This window comes from Cupressus sempervirens, chromosome 1 (assembly GCF_028749045.1).
Source record: "Cupressus sempervirens isolate cs-2001-9-10 chromosome 1, ASM2874904v1, whole genome shotgun sequence".
Taxonomy (NCBI): Eukaryota; Viridiplantae; Streptophyta; class Pinopsida; order Cupressales; family Cupressaceae; genus Cupressus; species Cupressus sempervirens.
In genome coordinates, this window is record NC_143118.1 from 564000147 (window position 1) to 564018692 (window position 18546).

The window sequence follows — 18546 nt, forward strand, 5'->3', positions numbered from 1 at the left end:
TTGGATTATTTCTTTGTACTACGAATTCCTGTTGGAATTCTTTGTTGTTTGCCATTTCGGAAGTGAAAGACCTTCCCTATTTGGTTTGTCAGGTTTCGGTGGGATTCAACCCTCACCCTATTCCATCGCTTGTAATACTTCACTCGGATCTGGCAAATTGGAGCACCCTCTTTTGGCAAATACTGATTGAAGGTTACTTGTGTTCTAATCTCCATTATTGTTTGGTTCTATCTAGTGAATTTGGATCTCTAAGTTTAGATTGCATTATTAAGTTTTCCCTCCATCCGTACACCATTCATCTTTTCGTTCTTCAAGAGAATAGACAACTCGAAACTATACATCACCGTAAGGCATTCTTGTGTTTTTGTCCGTATGGCCTTCTTGTTGACACCGTACAACCTTCTTGTGTACTAACTTTGACATTGTACGACCTGTACAATATATCGCATGGCCAGTTACCCTTATCCCACAGATGCCTCTTTCCACTGTACAGTCGCCAGCGTTCTGTAAGCCCTCCAAAGTCACTGTACGGCCTCCCAGAACACACCGTACGACCTTCTACATTGATCGTATGGCCTCCCTACATATACTGTACGACCTTTCTGAATATGAGAATTTTCATCATATTTAAAGGCAAAATGCACTTATCATGACATGTATATGGACAAATGTGCAACTTCAAGCTAAAATATGCATGGAAATAGCAAGATAAGCATGGATTGATGAGAAAGTTTGAAGATGTCCACTTACTTGGAGGTTAATGAGCCAAAATAGCAAGATTTATAGATTTTGAAGACCAATTCTCCCTCAAATATGGATTTTCAAACAACAATTTGACTTCTTCTGTACTTGCATATAATGGACATTCAATGGTCGAATTTGATATGAGAATGCCAAAAACGTAGTGTCAAAAGCAATAGCATACATTAAAACTCAAAAATGACCCCTCTTGATCCAAATGTATGGGCTGAAATGCCATTTTTTGAGTTTTTTAAACAAAAACATGGGTTTTTTATGCAAAACTCTAGGCCGTTTTTGCAAAAACGTGGCCAAAAAATGCATGTTTTTGAGTCATTTTTGACTTGTGAATGCAAAAATGAGTTTCCCAAATGCATATACATGGACCCAAAGGCGAAAATGTGGCTTCAAATTGCAAAAAGGTGGATAAAAACCCCAATTTTTTAGGCGTTTTTAGCAAAAACGTGATTCATAAAAGGCATGAAATGAAGCTTTTTTAACATCCAAAGGCAAAAATATGTTCTTCAATAGCATAGATATGAATTAAAACCTCAAAACAACTTATATTTGAGCCAAAAAGTGGTCAAAACTGCCCCAAATCTGGGCTTTTTAGCAAAAACGTGGCTCTAAAATGCATGTATTTGAGTCATTTTTATCTTGAATAAGCAAAATCAAGACCCCCAAATGCATATATATGCATTGAAACTCAAAAATGCCCCTCTTGTGATGGATTTCAAGCCATTATATGGGCAGATCTAAGCATTTTTTATGAAAAACATGTTCTTGGAAGAGGAAAGCATCAAGTTTTTTGCCCTTGAATCTTCAAAAATGGGTTTTTGGGATGCAAATGCATGTGTTATAAGCAAAGTACACTTTAAAGATGCATATACATGTTTTAAAAACATGTCTTGAGCTTCTTTTTACCCAAACAGGTTTCCAAGATGCATATGTATGTTTTTTTAAGCAAAACACACATTTTTGGTGCCATTACATATTTTTGCAATATTCATATCTCACCTTTTAAGTGTCATTGCATATTTTTGCAATATGCATATCTCACCTTTTAGGTGTCATTGCATATTTTAGCAATATGCATTTAAATATTTTTTATGCACTTACATGCATTTCTATAAAATCGCACCTTTGGGGTGCAATTGCATACTTTTGATGAAATGTGCTTGTAGACATGTTTTGCACAACTTAAGTGATGAATTAAGCACATGTCAATTTAATTTTTGATGAAATATTACTTGTGTTATAACTATAACTAATGTAATTCAATATGTTAAAGAGACATGCCTCTTTATTTCACATATATATATTCATTCATATAGTAACTTGAAAAACCCATAAAATTCCACAAGTGCTGTTACAAGTTATAAATCCTATTTCACTAACATGGTATCAGAGCCAGGCCGTAAATGTATGAAATAATATAAAAATAGGAAAAGAGAATACGATAACCAAGGCATCAAGGAACATTGATGAACATCAAAAGAGATTCAAGTACAGATTTGAATCTGAAAAGACCACCATGAGCGGCAATACAAAACCAAAATCATATCCATAATGAAAAGGCCAATGTCACTTCCTCTTTGATCTTCCATGAGGGGCACGAGATGATGTAAACATGGAGACACATACAAATGTTTGTAAAAATCATTGTAAGCTACTTGCGGATAAAGAAAGAAGTCATCACAATCAGAATGTACCTCCAACAATTGCAAATAGAGCATTATGAAAAGTTTTGATTAAAGAAATTTCTACGATTTAAAATTTAGTGGGGTATTTCTCAATTTCATTGCTAGCTTCCAGCTCTTCATTCCAAAGTGTTTCACTGCCTAATTCATGCCTCTTGTTATTGGTGGATAGGAGGTCGCAGCCCATAAACCTAGAATATCCTGAGCAGTATGTAGACTTAGACCAACTGATGGCATGCGCTGGCATTGTCCTCCCTAGTTTTCACATCAAGATTGGCATTGATAGGTCTGGCACATATGATAAAACGTCATTATTTGTATTGGCAAAAGTACATGCGATTGCGAACGCAAAACAAACTTTTAAGATACCACAATATCAAAACCATAAACAACTCTTCCAGATATGTTCTGCTGAGGCTGCCAAACACTTTCTTGCTTGAGTATATGTTTATAGAGAGAATTAGAAAGGAAAATGATAGATGACTTGATACTTACATTGACAGTAAGAATACCACTTAAACCATCCTCGATGTGCGAGACCAAATCAGGAAGGCTAAATGATCTTAACCTTTCAACCTTTTCCTTGAGATGCTTAACTTTCTCCTCATTCTCCTTTTTAGGTGAAAAACATGAAGAACTTCAGTTTTGTACGAAACTCCTATAGAGGATCGAAGGAATCATTACGATATTTCAGGTTCTCTAGTCACATTGTGGACGAGAAATTTTCCCTCAGAAGAGATCAATATTAGTCCTGCATCTTCCAACACCTTGAGTTACATGTCCGAAAAAATATAAACCACCTTGTGCTGCTCCCAATTGTTGAAGAAGATGGAAATGTTTAATAAGGTTGGGACGTGCTCACCACTTTTATGCAAATAAGAGGCAGTCATTCTAAGAGCCAGTGGGATGCCATTACACATGCTTGTCAAACTATTGATATTGCTTGTGGATTGAAGCTTGCTTCGACACCATCCAAGACCTTTTTATACAATAAATTTTTTGCTTCCACGCCATCAATACCCTCAATTAGATAGTGAGACTGCTTAATATATTCAGATGTGCTGAAGTGAGGTCTGCGACTACTAGTTATAAGGATTTTGGTATGAATTGGAAGCCATTCTCATTGCGTAAGTATAAGGTTATCTATATTATTGTTTGTTTGGATGATTGTCAATGAAAATAAAGGCAGGGCTGCTAGCTTCTCTAAAGGCATTAGAAAGTTGTGCCTTGCCCTCCACACAACTTCCCAGTAGAATCATTTTGACTGAGCATTATGAACAAATGGTGGTGCACGCTGGGAAATTTTATGCCCATGTCTTCACATCAAGACCGATCCATGGAGTAGTTGATTAGTATCATTCTCATTTGAAGAGATGTCGATGATCCAAATCCACAATTAGTAACATTTGCATTCTAGTGTACAAGGTTGATTGAATTGCCACAACATCAGACACACATAACAATGAAATCATGGACCTTGTAAATTATTCTACATGTACGCAGGATTATAATAGAGTTGTTTCAGAATACCTGCCGAATACTCACAAGAGACAAAGGTTGAATTAAACTAGATTAATCATGGTATATAATGTGATCCATATTGATATCCTAATCTCCAATTATGCAAAGGAAACTCATGATGCATTACGTGGAGTAGGTCACCATTAATTGTGGGTGTTAAAAGAAGATATCCAATATTTCAAGTAGTAGCGATTATTATTACATCAATGCAAGGAATTCACAAGTCTACATATATTAGTAATTCCTACCCTTGGAAAGTGAACATCAAAAATTCCTACTGTTATCTAACACTGAGGTGATAATAAGAAATTATCAGAAGACTAATTGGTAAATTGCATACTTACCGCCCTTCATTTGAAGGATAGGGAAGCCTATGACTCCTACACGAGCTTAGAATGGCATTTGAAGATATAGTCTAGAGGCATTGGAAATAATAAGAATTCACAGCTCCCTACTTTGATGATTGATCTTGAGTTTGCCATAGAGATAACATGCACGTCTTCACAATCAATGCTAGAAACACTTTACAAAATGATGACAAGATTGAAGTTGTCACCGGTACCACCATGATTGCAGAAGTTCAAAGAGATTTAATCGATCTACTGGCATGATGAATCTTATTGGATTTTTTGTTTTAGTTATGTTCTCCATATATTGTCAGAATAAGATGGCATGTATATTTCATATGCTTGAGAGGACTTGATTCCAATCCATACTTAATGGTCCTTATTGATCCTTCAATGCTTTGTGCCACAAATTTGAAATCAACAATGGGCGTACCTAAAGTTGGGCAATGTATTTTATATATGTACCTTGGTCATGTCCTTTTTGTTGACAAATTGATGCAGCTATTACAAGGACTCGTGCAAAGTTAAATTAATCAAGATACGATCCAAAATATTCTTATAGCCACATGGAAATCTAGAGTAGGAACTTCACATTGTGGGGAGGAAAAATGATAAACAATGTTCCATTCCCACTTGAACCATCTTCAAAGGGGAGATGTTCCATCTATGTATAGATAAGTATTTCATATCTTTGAGTATTACATTTATCTATTTGTATTTCTATAATTACTATAAAGAGCTATTTGCCTTGATTTTTTTCTTTTGTCTCTAAAGATGTTCTTGCAGGAAAAGAAGATTGGTACATTAGGCATGCTACCAAATATTGTGCAGACTCAATCTTATGATAGTAGCTTCAAAGAAGCTGTGATTTAGGATTCACGAATCATCTGATGATTAAGTTGGATAATGTGAGTTTCTTGAAGCAAATATCCTTGATGATTGAAATTATGAGATGGAGTCTGACAATTCATTAGAGGCAACCTTGGAGAAAGAGAGGGAGCAGAAAAGACAAAAAAATGCTTCAATCAAACTTTTGATGATATTGGTTCAAAAGGAGTAGACTTTGTTGATGGATTCAACATTAGTCAGAAACTATAATAGCTAAAGAACTATGATTCATGGGATAAAGTCTCATGTATGTAGGTTGGAAGGCTTTATGCTATCAGGATACCCATTGAACTAGAGAAGCATGACATGACTTGCTTCCAAGAGGTTAGAAGGATGATAATAGATTCAGATGAAGTCCAACACTTCATCAGAGAGAACCTTGAGCTAAGAGGTCAGAAAAGTTGATATCAAACTAAGAGGGAGAAACCTTATTCTCTGATATGTTTTATGGTGAATGTTGTGACAACACCACATGACAGTATTCCTGGAGACTTCATGCGAAATTTTGATGTCATACATGTATGAGCCTGTCCCCTGTGTACATCATGAAGAAGTGACGACTTCTAAATGATTATCACTTGTATTAGGAGAAGTTGTAAAGTGACGTCCTTACAATAACTTGTAGCATGATTATTTTTGCGAAATTGTTTCATGTAAAGGCTTTATCTTATAAATCAACAACTAGGCGGTTGATATGATTAATTTGATTATCTACAAGTTGCTTGTATAGATATTTTTTTGATACTTCTTGATATTCTGATAGGCCATTACCACATTGAATACTTGGTGGATATCATTTAGTTGATGTTCTAATAGGCCATTACTCAGAGTATTTGGTGAATATCATTTGATCGATATTTTGATAGGCCAATGCTCATGTTACCAAATATGATATCAAATAGTACTTGGTGAATATCATATGTTGATATTCTGATAGGCCAATACTTACATGATATCATATTCTAGAAATCTTTTGATCAAAGATTTCCTATGTGTTATTTTTGAAATATTACCTATGGTGTAATATCTATGTGTTTTATCCTTCTTCATTAAGAGGGAGTGTTAATGTTATAATTCTGTCGAATAAATTATATTATATATATGAGATATATAATACATGACAAATATTATATATGGAATAATTAACTTATGTTAAGAGTGATATATATATATATATTGTTATATAACAATTATAATATATTGAGGGTATATTACTTGTGTTATAACTATAACTAATGTAATTTAATATGTTAAAGAGACATGCCTCTTTATTTCACATATATATATTCATTCATATAGTAACTTGAAAAACACATAAAATTCCACAAGTGCTATTACAAGTTATAAATCCTATTTCACTAACAAGATCCAATTTCACCCTTTCTCCTTGTCATTATTGTAGATGCACTAAGCAGATCAATCTCCTAAATGAAACTAAAAGGAAAGTGGGAAAAGATGAAAATACAGTACAAGATCCATGAGCATTCTCCCAGCATATATTTGTAGATGATATGCTACTGTATGGCGCCTGTACCATAAAAGAAGCTGAACAGATCAACACACTATTACAAGAATACACAGATGTCTCACGGCAAACAATAAACACAAGAAAATCTAATGTATACTTTTTCAGCACAACAAAAAGACCACAAAGAAGAATTAAAATGATATTTGGATTCAATGAAGATAAGCTTCCATCAAAATATCTAGGAATACCTTTCTTCAGTGGAACACAAACAAGAGATTTGTGGAAAGTCATGATGGATAAATGTTGTAAAAAAACATAAAACTAGAAAAGCTTTCATTAGCAGGAAGAATAACAATGCTAAACCAGTTCTATCAGCGAAACCCATCTACAGCCTACTCTGCCTAGAAATCCCAAAAAGCATACAACAGAAAATTACAGCAACATAGAAAACTCTTGTTGTGACGATCAAATGAACACGAGGATATGATTACTAGCAAGGGAAACACTAACAAAAGATAAAACAAAAGTGAGAACAAACATTAAAAGCATTCAATCACAAAACTTCGTGTTGGGGGCCAAATTATCATGGTGCATATACAAACAACGTCACAGTTTATGGAGTAGATTATTACAACTAAAATATTTGGATAACAATGAGCCAAATAGAATCGTTACCGTTGCTAACTCAACTACAGGATCAGCAATCTGGAATTTCATAATAAAAAGCAGAGGTTTAACTAAGAATCATCTAAGCTAGAGAATAGGCAATGGAAATCAACCACTCTTTAGGGAAGACTTGTGGGATGGGTATACTCCACTATGTAAGATTCCAGAACTAGAAAACGTTAGACAATTGACACAAATATATGGAACAATGGTGAAAGATTGCATACACACAGAAATGGAACAAAGCAACACCAATGGAACATATCAACATAATAAATCTTGAAATAAGAGACATCTTGACACATGAACTACTACAAAGATCAATCAATCTCACCAATAAAAATGAACTAATATGGTGCGCAAAAAACTTTCATAAGTTCATAGTCAAATTAGGCTATATAGTTGCATAGAACAATAACTTGTATGAACAGGGCCTACCAAATTGTGTTGAGGAAAGATGTAATGCCAAATGCAAGAGCCTTTGCATGGAAAACATTACATAAAAGGATATTATCAAGGGAAAGGGTATGGCTAATCACCATTCTAGGACCACACAAATGCCCATTATGTAAGGAGCAAGAAGAAACCATAAACCATCTTCTAGTGACATGTAAGGTAGCACAATAAGGCAGGTCCTACTACTCCATTAAACTAGAAAGGTAAGTTCCTTTACATAACAATTCTATGGGAATAATTATGGAATGGCCAATATGAACAAAGGAACCCTCCAAAGAGGTTTCTAGAAGGAAGTGCCAATGCAAATCATGTGGGACATATGGAAAGAGCGTGTTACATCCCAAATTTTTGCCCTAAAATTTTAAGTTGTTTATAGCCGTTGATATATCATGTTAGTTCCAGACGTTATTTGGTTTTCATGTTCATGTGAAATTGAATCAGTTAATTTTAGCCGTTGTATCAGTTTGATCGTGTTCATGTGAAATTGATTTAGTTAATTATAGCCGTTGCATCAATTTGATTATTAAATGAAACTAGTCGTTAAATCTATACGTTGTGTTCATGTGAAATGGACACAACGTATGAATCTAGAATTGATATTTTGGCAAGAATATTGTTGAAAATGTTTACAGGATAAAGACTGGAGGAGGGGAAGCATTACGAAATGAAGTCATCCGAAAATGGGATAATCATATGACCTAGTTATCAGGAATATCAGGGTTGATTTAAAAAAGTTGCCATGGCAAGATTGTTAGGGCTTGACAATAAATTTCTAAGTGGAAAATTGCATGAGCTAAAAATTAAAAAAAAAAACAATACAATTATTAAAATAAAATAAAATTCTTACCTCTATTTATTAAATAATAATATCATTTAATATTATATCACTCTCTTGATTAAAATCACAAATAATTATTGCAAAGTGGCACTATTATATTAGGAATTATAATACAATAATGTCACCTTGTAAATACTTAATTATGATCTAACCAAGACAATAGTATAACATTAAATAATATTAATAAAACTTTTTCACCTTTGTTCCAACGTTTCATCTTTCCAATCGATGGAATTCAAAACGCATATGAGTCTTGTAACGACAGAAGCTGAAAAGCCATTTCAATATCTTTTAATATGTTTGCCTTGTCATTTTCGGACACACCAAAAGATTTCCGTCTATTCCTTACTCTGCCATAGTCTCAAAACACTTACGATTCTGTAACCCGAATTCTTACATCAGAGGAAGTCTATCCACCTTGTTTCCTAAGCCATACATCTCTGACTCGCAAGTCATTGTTCCCATGGAAGCAGCAAGAGGTGTAAACCAGTATTAATAACTTATCGGCAGGGCAAAAAGTCATGTAAGGAGATACTGTTTCCTTTCAAAAAAATTGCTTATTTCTTTCCATTTTGTGAACCTATAAGTAGAGTCATACTTCCTTAGATTTATCCTTGAAATACTAGTCGGTTGGAAGCAAGAAATCTTGTCCATGATGCTGTAAGCATTGAATCACGTAAGAAAACATTTTTTTTACATTTTCCTTATTTTTATTAAGCTGAGTCGGCACATGATCAATATGTTCCCAATCATTAACAAAACAAGTTGAAATGTATTTACACTTGTATCTGTACTTATGTCTAATTCATAAGAAATAGCTGACTTTGAATGATGTACTGGTTTAATATAAACTTATCAGGATTAAATGATTGCCATAATGTAGAATCTCTTGAAAGTAAAATTATTCCATCAACATATATACATTAAAAACTCTGTAGATCTTTTTTTTCCTAAAAAGTATTCTTCTGAATTATAGATTAATGATCCCAAATCTGAGATAAGTCAAATCCCAAATATAGAAGAAAACTATAGTCTACAAAGCTAGAATCTTGTGAGTACATGCATGTTGAAATTAATGGTTCAGGCACCAAAGATGCACCGGCCTGATGGCCTGTTACTAGTGAGGAGGTGTAGATGAACCTGTTAAAGGAAAACAAGTATAAAAAGAGTCAGTAACTAAGCAATTTCAAATAATCTAATAACTTTAGCTCATGCAAAAATCCACTTTCGGAGTTAGTTGTCAAGCTTGAGTGGTGGAGATCGGGTTAAAAACCCACATCATGAAATCCTTGGCCAGGGTGATTAAAAGCCATACTTGCCACAGCGAATTGATCGCATTGTTGTCCTGATGCTTCAGCTATTCTTCTGAATAGCTGTTGGGACCTCAACCCACCTGAATACTCCGATAGTTGGATCAATGAACATCCCGTGCCCGAACTCGGAGTAGGGAGGGCCGTTCTATTAACTTAGAACTTGTGGGGATAAGTAAAAAGGTCCGCAGTTGGGAGGGTAAGCCTATGTTAATGCTTCTCCTCTCAAAAAAGTCAGAGCTTGAACAACCAATCAGAAAGATTTTCAACTAAAAAGTAAGTTTCTTCTCATCTGAAAGTATAGTAATTTTCATTTCAAAATTGTAAGGTGAAAAATCTAGTTAGATGTTTATTTTCATTAATTTAGATTTATTTTCAGTTAATTATATTAATTAAATTGACATTGTTAAACTTGTTAGAACTAACTCTCCGTTTTTCAAACAGTTTTTCTTGATTTCCATGTCTTGTGAATAGGAAGTTAAATCTGATAGGTAACTGATGAATTTAGTTAGTGGAAAATTCTGATGTTACAGAGCGAAACAATAGAATTTGCAAACAAAAGGAAATACCCATGGACGAACTAATCCACAAAATTGAAATATACATTTGCAAACACATAAACACAAAATTTGCAAATAAACCCTTCAAGCAATACTCCATATGGGATGATCAAATACCACGCACCTGGGCACACTTAGTTAAACCAAAAGGAGACTTCATGAAGGATAATTCCAAAGGAAGGGTAGTTAAATGAAAATATCCAACAAGGGGAAGACACAAACTAAAATTTGATGTTGCATCACGGAAAACCGAGGAAAATTAAATGCTAGCTTCACTATAAGAAATGAACGGGGAAATCTTCGAATGGGCAAGATCAATCAAATTATGTGATCAGACCAACAACAAAACATAATTTGAAGCACTACAAGAGCACTACAAGCCAGAATCCTAAGTTGTATAGATAAATTGACTAACAAAGTAGACAGGTCACTCAACAATCATAATCAACACCATATCCAAGTAGCATGTAATCCCCATCGTGGCAACTCAATCAACCATATTTGTGTCATTGAATATGGAAAGCAATTCTGAAAAACAGATCATAATATATGTAATTGATTGATAAAAATGTCCTGTACCGATCACCAATGATCACAATATAAAGAAATGTCACATTGAACCCTTACATGGAAGAAGGGAAGTCAATGTGAATTCATTCTTGCCTTGATTATGTTTGGAGGTTGTCATAAGTTGACAGGGATAGCAACCATATAAGGACATATGTAGACATAGAACATGTCAATAGCAGGTTATCACAATCTTTAAAAGAGGGTCGTCTAAGCATAAAAAACCAATAGATATCATATGAGGTAGTGAGGGTCTTCTGGTCAAACACACCATTGCCAAGCATGGAAGTCATGTATGTAGACAACATCCAGGGAAATAATTAAATAAGAAAACTAATTAATTTGTAGGAAGATACAATATTATTGAACAGTGATTACCACAGACAGAGATTAGCAAGAGTTTAACAAATAATTATGAAGTGTGGAAGGAAGGTCGATTACACAAGAAAAAGGTATGATTGGAGTAAAAGATCAGTCATTTTATTAATATTGGAATTCTTAGCCATGACTAGGTGCGACAATGTGTCTAAACGGTTTCTTATTGAAAGGATGTCATTAGGGGTGTGATTCCTAAAATAAGTGATTATTAGTTGACACGAGATATGTATGTTGCTTTCATCACTCTATTATAAGACAACATTCAATTTCTCTCATTTTGGCAACATGATTTGAAGAATATATTATGTTCTATATCCTTTGAGGATCGCTCTATATTACAACATATTATATTTTTTCTCCTTTGCGTATATTTTTGTATACTCTTTCCATTTGAACTTATCAAAAACCTCACATCTCTTGTATAATGATATCCAAAAATAAATGATCTAAAAATAGTTGTATCCTCACAAGGTGCATTGGACCAAAAACAGAGACAGCTAAATATAGCTCTAGTTAAAAAGTAGGTTTTCCACATTATACTTCTATTGAAAATGGTGAGAGATTTAAAAAGTAACCTAAAATATACCATTTGGAATGCAGTTATTAATGATGATTCTAATGAAGAATTTTGTTTCAAAAATGACATTCTCCAAAAATGTCTAAAACATTGACGAAAATTACTTTGATGCATAAATCTAAAGACATTCTCTTGTGAGTTTCAATTTTTATCCCTTTTCAACTTTGAAAACTTAGCAACTCTAAACTTCTTCAGCAGTCTCCATTGATAAAAAATTGGTTATTGGTCTTGAAATACCTAGAATGAGGAATGAAAGAAATAATTCCTAATTATTTGTTCTCAAATCTATAACCTAAAGAATTTAGAAGCATGTTGATTTCAAAAAAAGGAAAGCCTCCCAAAGGAATTTTCTAAACACTCTTTAGAATGATAGGAAAGCACCAGCATAGGTCACCAAAATCCCACAAAAATGAAAGCATAGTGATATGACAAATAAATCAATGAAATCTGATTTAGAAATCTTGCTAGTGAAAAATGTAACCCCTGCTAAAACAACATAGTTCCCAGTCCTCATCTGACATAGTTTCTTGTTTCTTGGATTTTCCTTCCAACGGCTTCCATAAATCCTTCTAATAAAGATAGTCTTCCATTTGCATCTTCCATAACTGAAAGTTTTGTCCATTAAACTTCTCCACCTTTAGCTTACCTTCATCTGCCATTGCTCCCACCCAACTGTGAGATCTTCTTGCAGAGGATAACTAAAAAAAAATGAAGGCGGTCTAGCTAAAAAAAAATGACAACTTGGCTCTAATACCACTTGTTAGGATTAACCTTAGACAAAAATAACAGTTACATGCAAATATAACCAATATCAAAAAATAGTAGACCGCACATAAGAGAACACAACACACCAAGATTTAACGTGGTTCACCCAATCCCTAGGCTACGTCCATCAAAAGCAAGTCCAATATTATTATGATCCAATGATTACAACCTAATTACAATCCATAATCCCTTATAGCTCAATATCGCCGCAAGAACCAACTTTCACATCACACATTACGAAAATCTCTAACCCTAAGCTTTTTTATACAAGTTTTTTGTCGCTTACAAAATTAAGGCTAGAATAATAGTAAAATAGTAGCTGACACCTTTTACAATATAAGGTCATTTTTGGCTTCAGGGGCGCTGCCCCCAAAAACCCCCATGGGGGCTCAACCCCACACTGTATTGCAACAAGGAGCGCACCTGGCGCGCTGCCCACAAACCCTTGTAGAAATAATCTGGAGGGAAATCGCGCCAAATAAACCTCTGAGTCTGCTTAGGCTCCACATCACAACAAAAGGACATGTGCCCTTCTTTACCACATCTGAAACAATTACCACGAAATCCACCTCTAGAATAAGAATTACCTCTTCCTCTGTAAGACTCCGTACCTCCTTGGTAAGAATCGCCACCTTTCCACTCAATCTTGCCTTTGTCATCATTCTTCCATTCAGATTTGCCCTTATCTTGTATAGAATTATCAGATCTACCACCTTCACCATAAGATCTTCCTCTGCCTCTCTGGAATCTACCACCTCTACCTCTTTGTCTTTGTTCATGCTTCTTTGTCAAGATCTCCTCAGCTTTCAAAGCATATTGGTATGCTTCCTCCAAACTTGAATTCCAGATCTCAATCCATTTAGGTACCTTGCAATTTTCTCAACATCATCATCTAGATGTCCAATCTATAGAATTCCTCAGTATACTCCTTCATAGTCATGTCTCTTTGAATCAAATTTCATTTTTCTCAACAAGCTAACTTGGTAATCAGTGGGAAGGAATTTATTCTTTACCTTGTTCACCATCTTTGGCCAGGTCTTGATCTTCTCCTTTCCTCTCCTTTGTCTATCAATTTGCAAATGCTCTCACCATAGTGAGGCATGTCCTTTCAACCTAGTAACTGCAATCTTCACCTTCCTATTATCAGGAATGTTTTCATAGTTAAAGAACTTCTCCATTTCGGAGATCCAATCTAACACAACATTGGTGTCCAATTTTCCATCATAAGGGACAACTTCTACAGTAGGCTTTGAATGTGCCCTAGACAATACTCTCAATAATCTTGCTTCATCTTGATCTTCTTCAGGTTCTAGATTAGGGTTTGGTACTATTGCTTCATCATCACTCACATCATCAAGATGTACTCCTTTCGTCTGGGCTATCTCCACAACATCTAATTTGGTTGCAATCTGTCTCAATGTATCCAATACTACATTATCAACATTTCCTCTACCTCAAACCATCTTTAAAAATCAGGTTCCTGCAAGATTGTAACCCTCTGCAAGTTGTAGGTCAAATACTCTGATCTACTACCCCACAACCAAATTCACTTAGGGTTGTACACAATCCAATCTCCACAAGGATGAACCTCAATCTTTGATACCACCTAACGCAGAGAGGAAAGAAATAACTAGGGCCAAGGGCACACCCAGCTATCCAAACCACCTTGCAGAGTAAATATAATGGAAGCAAACAACAGAGAACAACACCAGGGAGAGAGAGAGAGAGAGAGAGAGAGAGAGAGAGAGAGAGAGAAAACAAAATACTTTATTGATTCATCAAGAAATCAACATAAATGCCTAGTTGCAAGGCCTTCTGGGTTATGGCTAGATACAAAATATATTCAAGATCCATGATCCAACTTCAAAGTCGAATTTCCAGACACATGCATTCCACTTTCGAAACCCTCTAAGTTCTCCCTTAACCTAAGCCTAAGCACTCTATTTTAATCCTGCAGGGATTAAAATGTTCTAAAATCATCTAGTAAAGTGAAGAATAGAGGCCAATCAATAATGAAGAGGCATGCCAATGAGAGCACAAGCATCATACAAAAAAAAAAAGATGAAATATATTAAGAAAAAATGTTGCATACTTTTCAACTCAACTCTTAGACTTCTAAAATTATTTTTCAAGGATTCAGCTGGGTCGACACTATATTCCATACTAAAGCTAATCAGTATATTAAGTTCAAAAACATTAATTTCAACTTCAAGTAGTTTGGTCAACTTTATATATACTAATGGCTCTTCTTATCCCACACACTAAAAGTTGTGCTAGTCTTGACATTTTGTTCCTTTATTTTAGTAGAGATAGTTCTCTAATGCAAAAGTTGAATATAAGTTGTCTTTGTGATGCACCTTTTCTCTCCATTTATGATCCTATTTATTATCCATGCATGGCTTAATAAGACTGTCTGTAAGATTTATTTATATGCAAAACCAGTAAAGAGTAATAAAATGCCCGTCACATAATTTTTGTAATGTACAATTATCTGGATAAAATAGAAGACACCTGGAATCTGCATACGTAGTAGCCTTCAACAAAAACAGACCTCAGCTTCTCAGTCGGCTTAATTGTGGGATCGCGTGGTTGAAATGGAACACTCAATTTGACAAGTGCTATCACCCTGTCTGGTCGAAAAAGGCAAAGGTATGAAGCAATGAGAGAGCCCCAATCATGCCCAACAACGAAGACCTCCTCAAAATAACCAAAAATAGAATAATGGAAGTTTGAATAGTGCTTTCTTACAAAACAATTTAACTCAAAAGTAATAATAGATAACTAGCCACAAATTCATGGAAATGCTAGATTGGATATAAGTTTATTACATAGTACTTGTCTATTAAGAACATTAGTTGACTATTCTAACAAAAACAAGTCTCTGCAAGAGGCATAAATGGTTGTTAATAACTTTCAGGTGAAATGCAGATTGGCTAGTTATTGTATAGAGTAGAGTAGAAACTATCAAGCCGTTATGACTCAGTTGGACATAACTAATCAGACTAGTATGGTTCAATGTCAAATACTCCATCCTATATGCAATCTCAGGAATTCTTTGTAAGGATGAAATGGCAGCTAACTATGTACAATATTTTCAACCATGTTAAAAACACTAGAATGAATGGAGTAACATAGAACAATCCCATTTGTATTATATAATCAAACAAGAGTAAAATTCATAAATAGCTATAGCCTAGAAGTATGTATTGAAGTAATAGAACTTAGGATACAAAGATAAATTGGTTAGTAAGTAAAATTGCACTGTAAGGTTTGTTATTCTGTCATTATGTTCGGAGATCTTATGTAGGTGTTCTCTAACAGACTAAACGGCTTGCCGGCTTTGGCAACCAAACTACCATTGGTTTAATTTTTGAATTATGTTATACCAATGATCAAAATAGACGAGAATAGAATGTAGACCATATTTGGTTGTTTATGATACAAGTCCATTGTTAAGAATTAAATAATTATTATATATAAATTATATAGTAAAATATTCTATTGTTGACTAGAAACTTTATAATTTCAAAATTTGAGCATGTCAGAGTCATATGGCATACACAATCTTTGAATTGTGACATACTGATGATCACAATACAGTTATGTGCTCTCTAACTGCAATAATTATATTTTTATGTGTAATTATTTTTTCACCATGATTTTTTCAAATCCCAAGAGTGAGTCAAATCTTATGCTTCCTGTTAATTTATCAGACTTTTGATTAAATGATTTCTAACCCTTTTAAATATGCTGAAATATGAATCCTTTATTATCAACATGCAGGAGAAAAGTCACTGATGTGAATAATTATATCCTTATTGCAATGAGATATCGTTATACTGCAAGTATTATTAAGATATCATAATAAGGTATTGTTGGACTGCAGAGAGAAATGAATGTGAATTTGACATCTTTAACCTTTCAATATTATTACTGACAGCAACGAATGGAGAATAGCAGTTGACCTGCAAATCCCAATGTAGAAGACTGGAGAATGTTATGTGTTCTATATGGACGGTGATATACTGTAGACTATATTGAAGCAAACCAATTTCCTTGAAGTTTGTTTAAGCCTATATGCACTGATGTTTTCACAGATGTAAGGACACTGCGGTGTATTTTCAGGTATATCACTCGTTGCAGATATTTGCTTATGTATGATGGCAGATATTTGTTCGCAGTTCTTATTATTTGCAGATATAAGTTGCCTGTTTTATGTATGTTTGATATTGATTTGAATTGCTGAACGAATGCACATTAAATAAGATAGGTGGGAGTTACATTCCTGATGGGAAGTGACTCCACCATGGAGTCACGTCCCATCAGGCACATAACTCATGGTGTCTGCTTAATAACAAAGACATAAGCTAAAACAATTGGCATTGATCAAGATGTGATCAAACATCCGCTCAAGTAGTTGGTCAACTTTGTTGATAATTTAAATCGATCTCTCTTGTGTAATACTTCATATGATTTAGTTGAGTTTATATATGTATAAATTTCATTTAATATATTATATGACAATAATATCACTATATATAAATATATGAAATAGTTGCACAAGTATAGATAGATATCAAAAATATTTATCCTGATTAAACTAACACATCAACCCTCCCTCTTGGTTTAGAAGGATAAACACACAAAAATAAAACGCCATAGGTAATATTTGGAAATCTCACTTCAAAGGAATGTGTTTGATCAAAAGAGTTCCATTATATGATATCATGTGGGTATTGGCCTATCAAAATGTCAATACATGACATTCACCAAATATTTTGAATAATGGTCTCCAGAATAGCAACTCTTGATATCCACCATGTACTCAGTAAGGCAATGGTCTCCAGAATATCAACATATGATATTCACGATTTTGATATCACATTTGAGTATTGGTCTCCAGAATAACAATTTATGATATTCACCAAATACTCTTTGAGTACTGGCCTCCATAATGCGATGTAAGATATTCACCAAGTACTGTGAGTAATGGCCTCCAGAATATCAAGTTGTATGATATTGACCGCGTACTTTGTGTAATGGCATCTAGAACATCAATTTGCATAACATTCACCAATACTCAAAAATATTTATAAGGTATGTGCACGTGCATTCTCATAATGCTTACCATATAAACATACACCATGCAAGGTATAATCTATCATGATCTATGTAGACATCGTAAGATATCCATCATAATAGAAAAATTAAGTTATTGTAAAATTGTCACCTTTCAATAACTCCTGCAAATACAAGTGACATCAATTGAATGTCGTCACTTCCTCATGATGTCCACAGGAAGTAGGCCCATTAAAATCGTAGTCACTCACAAAGACTTTGAACTCCCTCTGACTATCAATCATCTGAGTGTTTTATTCAAGATTACCTTTGAATAAGTATCAGACTCCCTCTTCCTGCAATATCATTCTCAGAAGAAAAGATCAAGGCACATTACTCTTAAAGTATGTATTGAAAATACAAACAACTAAATGTGATTTTATGGTTAGATTTATCAAAAAATATTACAATAATTTGGTATTTTAAGACTCTATCTCAGAAATTCTAACCATGCCAAGTTCACTTTGAAAGCGCTTCACATTTATTTCATAGTTTGATGAAGATGATTAAAAATAGAGAACTCCCACTTAGTCCAATATTTCACACATGTTATGGATATTCTGAAGTTCTTTTAGAATGGAAATTTCTCTGGTTCTATATCAGAATTACTGACTTTGGCGAAGGCTGCTTGAAGTTTCAGCCTATCAAG

The 18546-nt window shown here is 34.2% G+C and overlaps 1 pseudogene across 1 annotated transcript in view; it reads right to left on the minus strand.

Moving 5' to 3' along the window:
* Positions 1-18546, minus strand: part of LOC149578677 (epoxide hydrolase 1-like) — a 183054-nt pseudogene that overhangs the window by 92267 nt on the left and 72241 nt on the right. Inside the window, exon 3 of the transcript XR_016364731.1 lies at positions 15291-15473. The product of XR_016364731.1 is annotated as an epoxide hydrolase 1-like (transcript). The remainder of the gene's footprint in view (positions 1-15290; positions 15474-18546) is intronic.